The sequence below is a fragment of the Rhyacophila brunnea genome, unplaced genomic scaffold (genome assembly GCF_057557595.1).
Source record: "Rhyacophila brunnea isolate RB1 unplaced genomic scaffold, BYU_Rbru_1.0 scaffold_2, whole genome shotgun sequence".
Classification (NCBI taxonomy): domain Eukaryota; kingdom Metazoa; phylum Arthropoda; class Insecta; order Trichoptera; family Rhyacophilidae; genus Rhyacophila; species Rhyacophila brunnea.
The window spans coordinates 23606967-23621725 of NW_028232859.1; the positions used below are offsets into that span (position 1 = coordinate 23606967).

General features: G+C 33.6%; 1 protein-coding gene and 1 long non-coding RNA gene across 2 annotated transcripts in view; one reads left to right on the forward strand and one right to left on the reverse strand.

Annotated features, from left to right (window-relative positions):
* Positions 1–14759, forward strand: part of LOC147072080 (inactive tyrosine-protein kinase Dnt-like) — a 226918-nt gene that overhangs the window by 20039 nt on the left and 192120 nt on the right. The gene's annotated exons all lie outside the window — the stretch shown is intronic.
* Positions 5994–7828, reverse strand: LOC147072081 (uncharacterized). The gene is made up of 3 exons (XR_015070620.1): positions 7611–7828; positions 7148–7373; positions 5994–6843 (listed from the first exon to the last, which is right to left on the reverse strand). It is a non-coding gene; the product is annotated as an uncharacterized LOC147072081 (long non-coding RNA).

Below are 14759 nucleotides of genomic sequence, written 5' to 3' on the forward strand. Positions count from 1 at the left end.
TTTTAACGGTTTTTGTATAGTTTGCGCTTCGAGTTGCAAACCGACACCGGAATCACTCTGTGAAATGTAGTCCGCTCCTTATTCACCGCACTGGGGTTTGTTTGGTTACGTCCCGCCATAATAAAAGTATAATTAGGATGGTAAAACACACACAAACATTGAGAGCGGGTTAACAATAATAAAGCAGGATGGTAAACATCATCTCCGCAATAAAAGTTTTAACGGGCTGGTGGAAAATAGCAGAAAGCCAGCCACCCTGAAAAGGCTGAGTGAGTATTTTATAATAGTATCATCTTGCGGCAGTGACGGAACTACACGGTGCAAGATACCGCAGTGCAATGGGCCACAGGGTAAATCGAAGTATATTTGAAACGCGAATACATGCGATTAAATTATATATACATTATCCTAGCATAGCTTGTCGAATCAGATGTTTCTTTCCTAACAAGTTAAATGTCATTAAATATGCATCCCTCTCATCAAACAAAGCATGTTCGGAGGTTAGCGAAACTCCGAGAAGGTAGGTATTGTAATAAAAATAAAACGAAAAGGGGGAGCAGCTAACAACCTCACTAAAAGAATTAAGTGTAGTCTTTCAGAAAATATTTAATTGTGTTAATTAAAACTATAATATTGCCTTGGGTGTTTCTGTATAACCTTTTGTCATTAGACAAGATGTGATTTAATTTAACGACTGAGATTTATGTTTATTATAATGATTTACTCCTCATGTATAGGTACAGTCAGTTTTTATTATATAATCCACCCATTAATGCCGTTTTATGGTTGCGTTTACCCCTCTATGCACCGCGCAGGTATACCGTGCCGATTGGCTTCTACATTTCCTACGTCGGAAGGGGTCGACAGACGAACGGTAGGTCGAACGCTGCTTTAGGTTGTTACTTGTTCATATTTGCGGAGAAGCTTAATAGGACGGTCCCTGACAATTTTATTATTATTAGTACTTATATGATTACTTTGACTTTTTTAGACGTATCAAGTTTCGTTTCAATCAATGTACCCTGTAGAAGGAGCACCCAGGGCACATTAGATGTCAAAAGATGTCGATATCAGTCAGAAAACAACCGTATCTATATCGAAAAAATTAACTGCGATTTGCAGCTCGTGGAAATACATATCATTATCGCCTTCCACACTTACCTCACTCTAAAAAAATGCCTGCAGCTCTATATTTTACTTTCTGACTTTCTATTAACCAACGTTTCTACAAAACTTTTAATTAACGATTAATGTAATCGTAGATATAATAATGTTGCATTTGTAAAACGGTAGCTATTGAATCTACTTTATCAGCTGGAATCTACTTTATCAGCTGGAACCTACTTAGTGATTCTCTTTTCGTATCTTAATTTTTAGCGATTTTGAGTTACATACTATGGTTCATTCTCAATATCAGTGGAATGTAGATTTACTCGTGTTTGATGTATCCTGTAAAATAAAAATAAACATGTTTCTCTGATCCTAAAATGTAATTTTCTTCATTGGCTTGTTAATAGATACATCATCTGGAAAATACAAGCGCTTGTGTAACCATGCACATATACATCTGGGCTCACCCGTTCAACCTTCATTCTTTCGTAAAAAAAGATTAATTTTGAAAGTTAACTAATTTTATATTTCAATAAGGGTAGGTACATATCACAAATTTCAGTTAATGTCTTTAACTTATTCTGGTATTACTGGTCAAAGGTTTTGTTGGTATCGTCTGAGGGAGATGCGATATAATATCGTCGGTGTTTTGTAAAAAGGGCGAATCAACCATTTTGGCGAAATCGAGATTTTAATGAAAATACAATATGTACCCTACTAGCTTTGTGTAAAAACGGCGAATTTTTATGTCCACGGGAAAGTACTTAAAAACGATAATCGACTAAAATTAAATTAATTAAAATTACGAAATAAAAAGCAAATGTGACATATTAGCCCTTTTAAAATATTATATAATAATACCTATTATAATGACAGTATTCTTTCTAAGCTTTATTATAAACTTGTTAGATATTTATAATCATCTACAGGTAAAAAACAAATAAATGTCAAGAGTTAAAAATCCTCCTCCTGTAAAGTAGCATTTTGGTTAATTCGCCCTGTTTACAAAACACCGGCGATATGCAGTAATGTCCCAAGGCAAAGTGCCGCCCTTAGGAAAACCCAGAATGCCGTGCCCTTACATTGTTAGTCTCAAATTTACAATTTTAAATAGAGACATAAAAAAATTGACATGCAAATATCATAATCCACTTTGGAGACCGCCTTCTGATTTTTTTTAAACCATGATGTCGTACTTTCTAACAAATCGATCTGAATTATCTGCTTTATTGAAAACCGCATGTGATGATCGGATTCGTTCCCTCATTTACCGCCCTTAAACAATGCATTACATGCCTATCCACGGGACGTCACTGGATATATTTTGAGAAATATCCAAAAACTTTATAAATTAAATCGCACCGTCTATCGCGAGCTGTGAACATTTTACATGGCTTCATTGCTTGCAGCCAACTTCTCGTGACTCGTGTGGGTGGGGGTGGTGGTGAGCTTTCCGATCGGCTGCGTTTTATTCGCAATTTTTCCAGATTCTATTGGGGCGGAGTTTCGGCAACGATAATAATTGCCCAGCGCTACGATTTGTCAGACACGTCATTATGGAATAAGAAATGCTTGAATCATTTTGCGGTTTATTTGTTTATTAGTACCTGTGTATTTGAATTCAGAATGATGGATTGATGTCGTTAAATGTAAATTTAAAAAATATCTATCGTATGCTGGTAACTAACTTTACCATGCGGGTTATGATACTATATGCATACTTATAATAATTTATAACATGTTTGGTCACAATTGGCTTACGTGCTTACCCGGGTTGGTTAATTTAAAATCTTTCGAGTTGCTCAACGAGCATGTAAATTTGTAAGGCCTTGTACGCTCATTAATCCGTCAAGTACATCGCATGTTTTCACAGAAAATTCACTAGATGCTACTTACAGTAGGTACAATGCCGCAGAATGTGATAGATAAAAAGCCTTCATAAACTAACATGCACAATATACCTACAATCCCGTCCGAGTCCGTTACATGTATGTTTATAATATCTATGTAGGTAGTGTTTTCTTTTAATAGAATCCCCCTTTCATTGCAGTTATGATTCTGGCAATATTTTACACTGATTTTTTTAGATTTCGGTATAATTTAATAATTTTATGACTGGTTTGAACTGTTTCGAGGCCCCATTTTAAATTTCTTCCGGCGAATTGATTGCGTCAACCGCGTCAAATAAAATCTCCGCTGGGTTTGGTATCTACTCATATTTAAAATAATAATCACTCGTGCAAAAATAAATTTTTTTAGATTTAAATATTACTTAAATATTCGTCGTTTACTTCTTCATTCATATTTTTATTACTTGGTGAAGCATATGGACATGACGCTTCGGCTGGTTCACCCTTCTCTCTTCAATTAATTTCATTCTACCTAGACCTGCTAATACTAACACTGCCCTTAGTGAAATGAGAACCCAAGTTTTAAACTACATTTTCTCTTATGGTATGTAGAATTAATAAATTAAATAGTAAGACACTGTTTATTTTATTTACAGATTATGTCAAAACGATCCAATAATTTTACATAATATAAGAAAAAAGATAGTTTAAAACTTGGGTATTCATTTCATTTCACTATAATCAAATCAATATCTTTTTACTTAGCAGGGCAGCATAATAATCATACCGATATTTATTTTGTTAATATTATATTGATATCAACTTTACTGTTGAAGTATCACATCACTTGATTGAGTGCTTTTTTATACAGCATATGCCATATGCCCAGCGGGCCCAAAAGTGTAGATTTCGTTTTTTTTTTACGAAAGCGCCACGATTTCTCCGCCTGTGATGGCATATTAGGTGTCACCAATAACATCAATACCTGTCTGACAAACTCAGATACTTGCCCACGGCTAGTTGGTACTAAACCAATACGAGGATATTGGGTTTCTGCGTCACTAGATACTCTGAGCATATGCTGCTCTCCTGTCAATGAAATTCAATACGGCATGTTTACCTTTGGAACTCTGATCATGCGGTTCTAAAGATATTACACAATAATGTATGTACTAGGCTACCTATGATCTATGTGAAAACGTAAAGGCTATTTATCAAGAGAGTATCTTATCTAGGTATTAATTGGTTTCATTCAATTGTAATTTCTAATTCATTGGCATGTAACCGTACTTTTTTTTGCACTTTTATGATTTTTATAATATTCATAATGCATGATCAATTATTATTTTTTCATTTTAAAAACTGTCAAATTTGTACAAGTAGATCCCACTTCCTTATTGAGAGTCAGTTATGCTCAGATAACACAATTGCGTTTTTATTTATACTAATTAAACCAGTGGCGAAGACTGCCCGTTGAATGAATGTAAAATTTAAATCATCATAAGTGGTTTAGTGAGATATTCATAAAGGCACATAATGTAGATGCATTTAACAGCCCACGGTAGGTCAAATTGAGTTTTTATTGTATTTTCAAACCATGATCCTGGACACTCCTTAAACGTTGTAGATAATCTATTTATGTAATTTTGAAGCCTTATTATCCTTTACAGTTATTTTAAACATTTGATGACTGCTTAAAGTATTTTTGTTACATAAAATAGTAATCTTTTAAACCTCTCGCTCTAATGTTTTAGAATATAGTCATATTTCGGTACATAACTGTGCAGTGGTGTTAAGATTTTTTACATTTATTAATTTTTAAACGCATTTATAAAACCATTAGTATAATTTATTACGAGATAATTTTTGTAAAATATTCACGATAAAAAATTATATTGATAATCTCTGTGATCCCAAATTTGACAAGAATTAGGCATTTTATTATTCAAAAAATCGGCAAGATTACCACATTTGAAGATGATTCTAAAGATACTTATTATAAGCTATGTCTTTGACCATTCAAGTGTGATAAACATCTTATGAATAATGATTGCTTTATAATAATTATTGATTTCTTTTATTTTGTTAACTGTCAATTCATGGTGGAACTGCATTGTATTGTTGTTTTTATTTAATAAAACGCAATTTTTTTATAGTACTTATTCCACTTTACTTAATATATTAGGACCGGTTTCGTCCGCCTCAGTGGGACATTTTCAACTGAGTCCCACTGAGGCGGACGAAACCGGTCCTAATATATTAATTAAAGTGGAATAAGTACTATAAAAAAATTGCGTTTTATTAAATAAAAACAACAATAATTATTGACCTAAGAATAAGGTAGTGTTTTTTTGAAATACGCCATTTCTTTTGTCATTCCCCAGTGGTTAAGCTACAACATACGGCCGTAGCCATAAATTGACAAACTATAATTGAAGTAGGTAGTAAAAAATCTTAATACCACTGCACAGTTATGTACCGAAATATGACTATATTCTAAAACATTAGAGCGAGAGGTTTAAAAGAATACTATTTTATGTAACAAAAATACTTTATGCAGTCATCAAATGTTTAAAATAACTATAAAGGATAATAAGGCTTCAAAATTACATAAATAGATTGTCTACAACGTTTAAGGAGTGTCCAGGATCATGGTTTGAAAATACAATAAAAACTCAATTTTGACCTTCGACGAGCATGTCCCCCCTTAGATCTGTGAGTACAAAAATATGACATTAAAGCCAGCTTGTAAAATATGAAGAATTTATATTATTATTGCCATATGGCTTTGAACTTACCTAATTATTTTAGACTTTATCCTCTTGAGACCCGAGATAGAACCAGTCATGAGAAAAAATATTTGTGCATTTTTCTGTTCAATAAATATTATTAAGATCACAAAAAAAAATTAAAATATTTTTTTTACTATATATTAACTAAAATCCACTACGTGCACGTGAGTGCATCTCAGGTCACAATAGAGTACAATATTGGATACAGTACAAACAATGAAATGAAAGAAAAACAATGTGATATCCATATAATGATACAATTTTATTAGAAAAATAATACAATAATCATAATAATATAATGGTGATTGGATAATTATATTTATTTAGATTAAAAATATAGTACAATAACGGTCAAAACCCTAAAATACTACACATTAATTAACGCGCACTTCAGGGAATAGGTTTAGGGACAACCATTCTTTGCTTTAGAAGTAGATCTGTGTTTACTCGGTGTGTTATGGAAGCTAATGGTGAAGAGTTTCTTGGATGACCTTGTATCGATGATGATAATGATGGCTAAATGACTTTCATACCAAATCGTAGGGTTTGCAAGTCTGATTTTCCATGACTATGAAGTATTCCAATCACAGTGAATATTTTCTTGCCTATAAGTTTGCATGTACAATGAGCAAACTATTTCATGTCCATGTCCAACAAGTCCATGTCCACAGTGGTCAAAGATCCTCACAGTTTACATGCTTGATGTCCTGTGAAAGCAAACACACCACTGTGAAGATTAATGCGGCTCATCGACTTGTAATCAGTATTTTACAACAGCTGACTGAGTGATGCATATCGTTCTTCGTCTTCTTTGAATCATAACACGTATTGGCCTGAAATAACGAATCGGTGAGGTTGAAGCTGGTAAAAAAGTCATATGTGTAGACGTACAAGGGCAGTTGTTGTGAAGCCAAAGTAACATCACAGCGTTGCATTGAGATTGTATCGTATCTTCATCAGATAGGTAGGATTCACTTCCCCACATGGAGAATAATTTATAGAGCAATTGGAGTCCAGCACCCAATAAACCATATATGGCCATGAACTGAACTCTTCAGCTCAGCATCATTCGTCTTATTAGGCTCAGCGTACTGAAACAATAGAAAATACAATACTATGAATTAATCGATACATTTATTCCTATTTATTAAGTATTCAACACCAGGAATATAAATACTAATGGCCAATAGTATTAATCACTAGGTATATTAAGTATATTAATTATTCTGTCCATCGAATCCTCAATATGGAGATCACAAAGCCCTTTCATCACAAACTGTATCAATTTAATTGGTACTTAATTGATTTTTTAGCAGTGCATGCACTTGCCTAATAAAATGATAAGTTTGATATTTATGACTAAATGATAAAGTAATATAATATGAGCATTGATACCTTATGGTTTCATAAGCCAGGATAGGATCCTGGATTGTGATTTTGAAGGATGTATCTCAGCCTCTAGCAGTGAGTAAAGTTCACTGGTTCTCCAGAATAAAGTCATCATCTGGGCCCAGGAGATGAATGTGAACATCATTACTGTCGTCAGGGTTATATCCTCCACCAACTTCGACATCATTATCATTCAAAATATCACCAATATGCTGGCTATTCAAGGATTCGTCTAAATGTAAACAAAAAACATAACCTCAATAAATCAGATATACTAATGTCAAAATATATCACTCTAGACCTGAGTTACTCATGTGTGTACCGAATTTTGAAACTATGATTATAATATTTTACAAAAGTGTAAAGATAATTTAAAGTATACGGAATATTACTATGATTCATTGTGAAACTAAATACATCATTGGTTTTTAATATAAATAAATATTAATATTTAATTAAAAGCACTTACTTGTCAGAGTTGACTTTTTAGCCGCCATTTTTGTCTTGTGCAAATATCCATAACTTCAAAGTCAAAATAACAATTTATTTTAAAACTACATAGGCTAGTGTTTTGCTCTAGTGGTAGAAAAATATACTATCTATACCACTGTAGTCAAATGCGGTTCAAGTATCCATTCAAATCATTACTAAAAAATATTTAAATAACGTCCACATATGTGTACCTCAGGACGCAAGAGGTTATCAGTAAATTTGATTAGGGGATTTGAATTTGAATTCGGATTGTCGGTAAAATAGATAAATAATATAAATTTTATTATTTTGATGATGGTTGCTTCTTGTAGACGAAATCTGCCTCGTTTATTTTTTATTTAACAATTTCTGTTCGCTAAACAAAAGAACGGTAGCCCAACTTTCGCGTGCCTTTTTGTTTTTTTGGTTGCATTGTGTCTGGGGACGATTATCCGGCTTTAATCTTTGCTGTAGGTAAGTATGCGGCCGCATTATTGATTGGTTTATAGATTCAGCATAGTTTTTTTTTTACTGTCATTTTATACCATTCCCAGAAACCACGTTTATCAAAGTGCCTAATCTGGCTGTTTTAATTTATAATTAGTTGAAACATTATGTTAGGGTAGAATGTTGTTCATTGTAATACGTCGGTAGGTAGGTAGGTATACTTATCAAAGCTTTGATAAACCTGCTTGAAAATGTCGAATAAAGGTAACCTTTGGAACGTCATGACACGTTTTTTTTAAGGTACCTTTAAACATGGAATTTCCTGTGCTTAGTGTATAATTTTTGAGGGTTGAATATTCATTTATCATTATAATTAACAAGATTTCAACTCGGGGGTGTAAAATTTCTTCATTAATAGCAGATGTGCTAAGTCCCGTTCACAGACCCACAAAATATATTGACGTATTAAAAATATTTATACCCAATCATCTGTTTCTGTGATCTTGTTAAATTTGGTGCCATTTTTGTGCAAACCTTACAACAGTGGAAACCACATGTAATGTCATTCATACAAATAATTACCTACACATAGGTAGGTACCTAATTAATTTTGTTTTGGATAATATTTGATACACCTAATATCTCCGTATTTAGTATTTTTATTATTACGAGCTCTGTCCGGATCAAGATTTTTTCTAGTATTATGTATGTTTAATAAATAAAATACTTTATTAAATTAGCAAGTGCAATATTAAAATGAGGAGAGATCCTGATGCTGGCTAGTATCTATTATTGATAATCTTCACAAAAGCTAGTCGCCAATATTAGTGAAATTTATAAAGCGCTTCGTTGCATGACCCATTCACTGCGTCCAGCGCAACTGGTGCGTTGCCCATCAGGTGGCCATTAGATATAGTTAGTATGTTATTTAAATGTGGTAATTAAATATTTATTAAAAGGTCCGCAGCGAATGTAATTAGGTACGGCGCAGATGGCTAAATAAGTAAACCACATTATACGGAATCCGATGAATACAGGTTCTCGTCCTGTCCATATATCTTTTAAAGACTTTGTTTCTGATGTGTTTCCAAATTACATATATATTATATATACATACATTGTGATTTAATGAATACTACAATATGGTTTACCTGTATTATTGTTAGTCAGGAATAATTTCATTTTTAATATTGCTAATATAGACTTAAAATAGGTCCCCCCTACATACAAATATTTTTCTCTTAGAGTGCCTTCTGCCCGCATGGGAATATCTGGTAATTACTAAGGTAATCATATTATGCGGTTCATTGAAATATTATGCCGATATTCCTTAAACCTTCCCAAGAGTCAACGGTACGCGGTACAGCTTGCGTTATCTCCCATTCAACCAGCAGCTACGCAATACATACTATCGCCGACTAATCGAGTTAACACAGTATTTATTTATGTTTGTGCCACTTCAATAAACCTATAAGTACAACAGTTATGTTTTCGACATACTGTTTTCCAGTGGCGAAGGGTGACTTTTGGAAAGAGGTAAGCTGTGGAGATCAGAGAAAAAGAGCACACTTGTCAGGTAACTTACGGGAAATAAGAAGATAATACTTACGATATTACTACTGATGAATAGGTGCACACTAATGACAACGACACACTGGTCATAGGTTTCACCGCTGAATTTGTCAAATTATTTAAATCACTTATGGCAGTAGAATTCCACGCATACTTTCTTTACCAAACAATACGCATCGCCAACAAAAAAGTTTGTTTAATGTATAACTGCCAGTTAAAAACAAATATTTATCATTTATAAATTGTTGTGAAAATGTCTAATATAAGTTTTTTTGCTGTATTCAAATCTAAATGAACCCTTGGAAGGTCAAGCTTTGATAATTTTTAAATGAAATCGTTCGCACATTTTCTACCGGGACACTACACAATTTAATAAATACTTATATATTTAAAGCACTGGCGAATGATTTCGGTACAATATGAGATAACTTATCCACATTCACCGTAACACAATGAATTTTGTATTATAAAATAAACCTTTACCACCGCTTTGACATGTCAAAATGACATAAACTGTGAATAGCATGTTATGTTTGTCTATGACTGAAGTAACCTAAATAATAATCGCGAATTAATACAATATTTATTTTTAATAACAATTTATAAATTATATGTGATCGAACACAATAGTTATTATTTTTTTAATCATCCTTATTATTTGCTTTTAAAGATAAGCAAAGACAATAAACAAATCAACATTTCGAATAAGCTTTTCTGTTAACGCTTCTGAGTCTCGAACAAAAACCCAGACATGCATGAAGTTGGCAACTGAATTTCGGTAGAAAATTCGGCTTGGATTATCGTTGAAATAATTCTAAAAATAGCACTCACGTTGGACGTTCCGTCATTTATTTTTGATTCGAAACATCACTAAATTAAAAGCTCTACTTATAAATAACGACGATAGATGGCAATCAATATTTTTATTATAACCTACAATGTCCTACAATATAGATATTTATTTATATAAATTAAATACTTGAAAATAAAAGGTAAGCTTTAAATAATCGCTTAGTATGGAGCCTTCGCCACTGCTGTTTTCTAACCGGTCACTGCACTTACTTTATTCTAGTGAGTAGTATGCGACAATTCCGACAACATCTGAAGACCCAAACCAATTTAGTTTTTGCGCCTCACCAACCGCGAAAAGGGATAATCCCTGTCCCATAATCCTCGTATAATGTCGCCCATTCTTGTTGCACACCCGTTTCTATTAAGACAATATTATCTTTTGGGTTCGAATCCCTAAAACTTTACGGTTATTGCCTCCGCATTGTGCGGGTCGATTTAAGCCAGTGCAATAATTGCATCAAAGCAATCTTAAATTTATTTAAACTATTCGTATACTGTTGTTAATATGTGGTATCAGAATTGCGTAAATTAATCAACTTAATTATTTATACCCTCGGATGTAATGGCAACACAGTGTTTAATATTATAATAATAACACCATCTTTATTGTATCTATTAGTGTCCTGCTCAATCATTTTGCTCAGTTGCCAAACTTCAAGCGTTTCTTCGAAGCCGTTGGCTTGTTCACGTTCGGTGTCGTTCACGTTTGAAAAAAAACGTGAATGGTATAATATCGCACCTTGTTTGTATTATTACCGTAATATAATTATCTATACTTATACTCTTTCTAATTTTAGTTCATTGTAAAAGATTTTTTTCCTTATAAGATCGCAGACGCTCGTTTGAAACAAAGGCATAAAGCCCACCAAAAAAGCGTTCGGTGCGCTCACTACTGAGTAGGCCCCCTCCCACCCGCGCATTACCCTTCACCTATGTAATAAGGGGCTCAAGGAGCACAACATAATTATTATTATCAGCGTCTCTCATAACAAAGCAATAAAAGTATTATTAAATTTCTCGGGGCTTGTAATTAATATCGGACACGCAATAACTAAACAAAGAGTTCACTGTTCTTAAATAATGGCTTCTCGCCCGTCTATCGACGACGCTTCGAGGAGCGTGATTTTGCTTGCCGTGTTCAATGAATGGACTACGTTGTATTTTCGTTAATTCGTCCGGCTGAAAAGCCGCACAACGGTGACTCATGGGGCAGGCGGGCACAATGCGTCGTCAAATCCAGTGTGCGCTGGCGTATTTGATTACGTTGTATTTTCGATGATTTACACTCCACTTGTGAAATTTTGCGCGAGAGCCCCACTCGCTCCGTTAAGTGGGTTTTACGCCGAAGGGCTTGCGTTTGATAATGTACCTAGTTATTGTGGGTGACGTAAGTTGAAAGGGAGTTCATAATGGTTAACTCGGGTCTACTGGATGGATATGTGTAGACTGTAGTAGGCGTGTAGGTGTGCAGAAATGATAGACAGGCTGCCGAGTCACTGACTGGTTTTGAAGCCCTTAAACTAAAATAAAAAAAACCATAAATTCTAACTATCAACATACCCTATCTATTTTCTAGAATCATATGCTGTAACTGAAAATAATTAATTGTTGAAGCTGACATTTATGATACATAATAATATTAGTGGTTTATTTTTTGTATATAAATACGTATTTATTTGAGTGTATCTTTATGTTATAGACCCCCTTTGATGTTAGTTGCATATTTTATACTGAATTTGTGAGGAATACGCATCTTACGATTTTTAAGGACTGGTGTGAACTGTTTTGAGGCCCCCTTCTAAATCTTCGAACGAATCAATTACGTCATTTGCGTCAAAGAAAAACGCCGCTGATATTGATTCTCTATAAGTATTCTACTTTTTAATGTCACAGAATATACCTATAATAGCTGCAGTGTGCGACGGTTTCGTTTCCTGATTCGCTTATTTGATATTATATAAGTAGGATGAAAGACTGATAAAAATATTCGATGTGCAATAACTAATTATGTGTGGATTTTTATTGCAGGTACTGAAAATATGACTTACCTTCTAAAAAGGTTAATACATATTAGGTTCAGATTGTTAGCTTCCGTTTAAGGCGAAGTCTTCACTGAGCCTTTTTAAAGAGGCACCTAGCGGAAAAATACGAAGCTTGCAATTTGAGACATTTTTTTGATAATTTACAATTTCAACTGTATTAATGAATAAATATATATTTGAAAACATTAAAAATAAAAATATTTTTTATTTTAAGTCAAAGACAAACTTACAATTGTAAAAAATGTAATAAAATGTGAATTTGTTCTATCGATCCGCACCCTATTATTACATATATTTTATGGTCATATTTATTATTAAAATTTAGTTTATTAAGTTTTCTAAGCACCACCTAAGCGATTTTTGACAAATTCATAGTTTTAATATTTTTTATATCTATTTTAAAAAACATCGATTTTTATAAAAAATATAAATGTGTATAACTTGAAATCCTTTTTATTTACATTAATATAAATATTTTATTTATATTTATAAAAATAATTGATTTGATATAAATAAAAAGGATTTCAAGTTATACATATTTATTCATTAATATAGTTGAAATTGTAAATTATCAAAAAAATGTCTCAAATTGCAAGCTTCGTATTTTTCCGATAGGTGCCTCTTTAAAAAAGGCTCAGTGAAGACTTCGCCTTAATATAGATTATTTATATATTTTGGTATGGTAATTTCTACATATGGTACGCCATACTATGGAATCTGTGTGTTTAATTTCATCTGAGAATTTATCTCTGAACTCTGACAACTGCAATGATTATGTTGTTACAACTATTCCTTTGCGTGTTTCAATTAAATTAAGTGAAGCGGAATGTTGAACTGTAGGGCAAGTCAGTATTATTGTGAGGCATGCGAATTTGATTAGAACTAGGTGAGTATGTACCTTGGTGAACCTCGCGTGGTCAGCGGTTACAACACCTGAGGTCACAGTTGGATAGTCACGCCATTGTAGACATCATACTACCTGAAAGTTCGTACAATTGGATCGCAAGTTGTTCGCCCGTCTATCGGGAATGGCGACTAGCGATGTATTAACGATCTCAGCCACCAATGACAGCAAAATATTATATTCTTCATGACCTCAGCTTAACTTCTTTTAATTTATGTAAAAGTATAACCGATTCGTAGTTTAGTGTAACGTCTAATAAGTAAATAGATTTCCATATTACATTAAACTTTGACAACCGTCCCAAAACTTTCCTTTAAATCGAATAAACACATTAATAATATTAATACCAGCTTACACGTCTTAACTGAAACAAAATAACCTATCAAATTGGCATTCAAAGCATTTCGAAGCTCTTCAACAATCTATCTAAACACTGCTAAAGATGCACTTGTATCTTTCTATGGCTATCTCAAATTCGCCGCCAAAATGTCGACATAAGTGACGTGACAAAGCAACCCGCGGGACACTATTTGACAATGGTTTACATTTTTACCCTTGCGCACTCGCCGCAGGTTGCGTGTTTTATTTTAGTCTCGATCGAAAATCGGCTAAACTCAAAAGCTCTCGCTGGGCGAAATAACGGTTTAAAGCGGGAGCTTTTTTGATCATACTTAGGAATGCTCTTATTTGCGTGTTTTTTAAATTCATTATTATCCTTACAATTTAGGCCAAGCGGCTCGTTTGACTCACCTTTATTACATACCTAAATAGCTATAACTTATAATAAATTTAATCAATATCATTCCAAAAACTGACCTACTTACCTCCAGGACTTTTTTAAAGTGTGATCGAATTTGTAAAACTAAATAGCCATAGAAAAAAATATTTGTTTGCATTGGCTCATCGAAAGATTGGAACAAAATAACATAGCGGTTTTTATATTGCATGTACGAAGAAAATTTGCTCGGTGTCATACGGCGAACGTGAGTATTCAGCTAATCATTTCGTCGTTTTGCCTGTTTGAAGATATCGGGTCGGTAGCTTCTAATGTTCCGGGATATTTTTCGTCCTATTTGAAGGGCCTTGTTTCCCGACAGACCCGTGGTGGTTAGTGACTCTATGTGCAAGATTGAGCAGAGCACTTGTTACAAGTGAATATGCAATACGTGATGGCTTGTAGGTAACCTCAATTTAATCACTAGTTTTAGTACCTAATCATATAAATCGACGTTTCGGGCTCGTTGCAGAGACCATTCTCACGAGGTAATGTATTGAAGGAAGAAAGAGAAAGAACACGCGGTGAGTCAACGCCGGTGACAACCCAAAGATC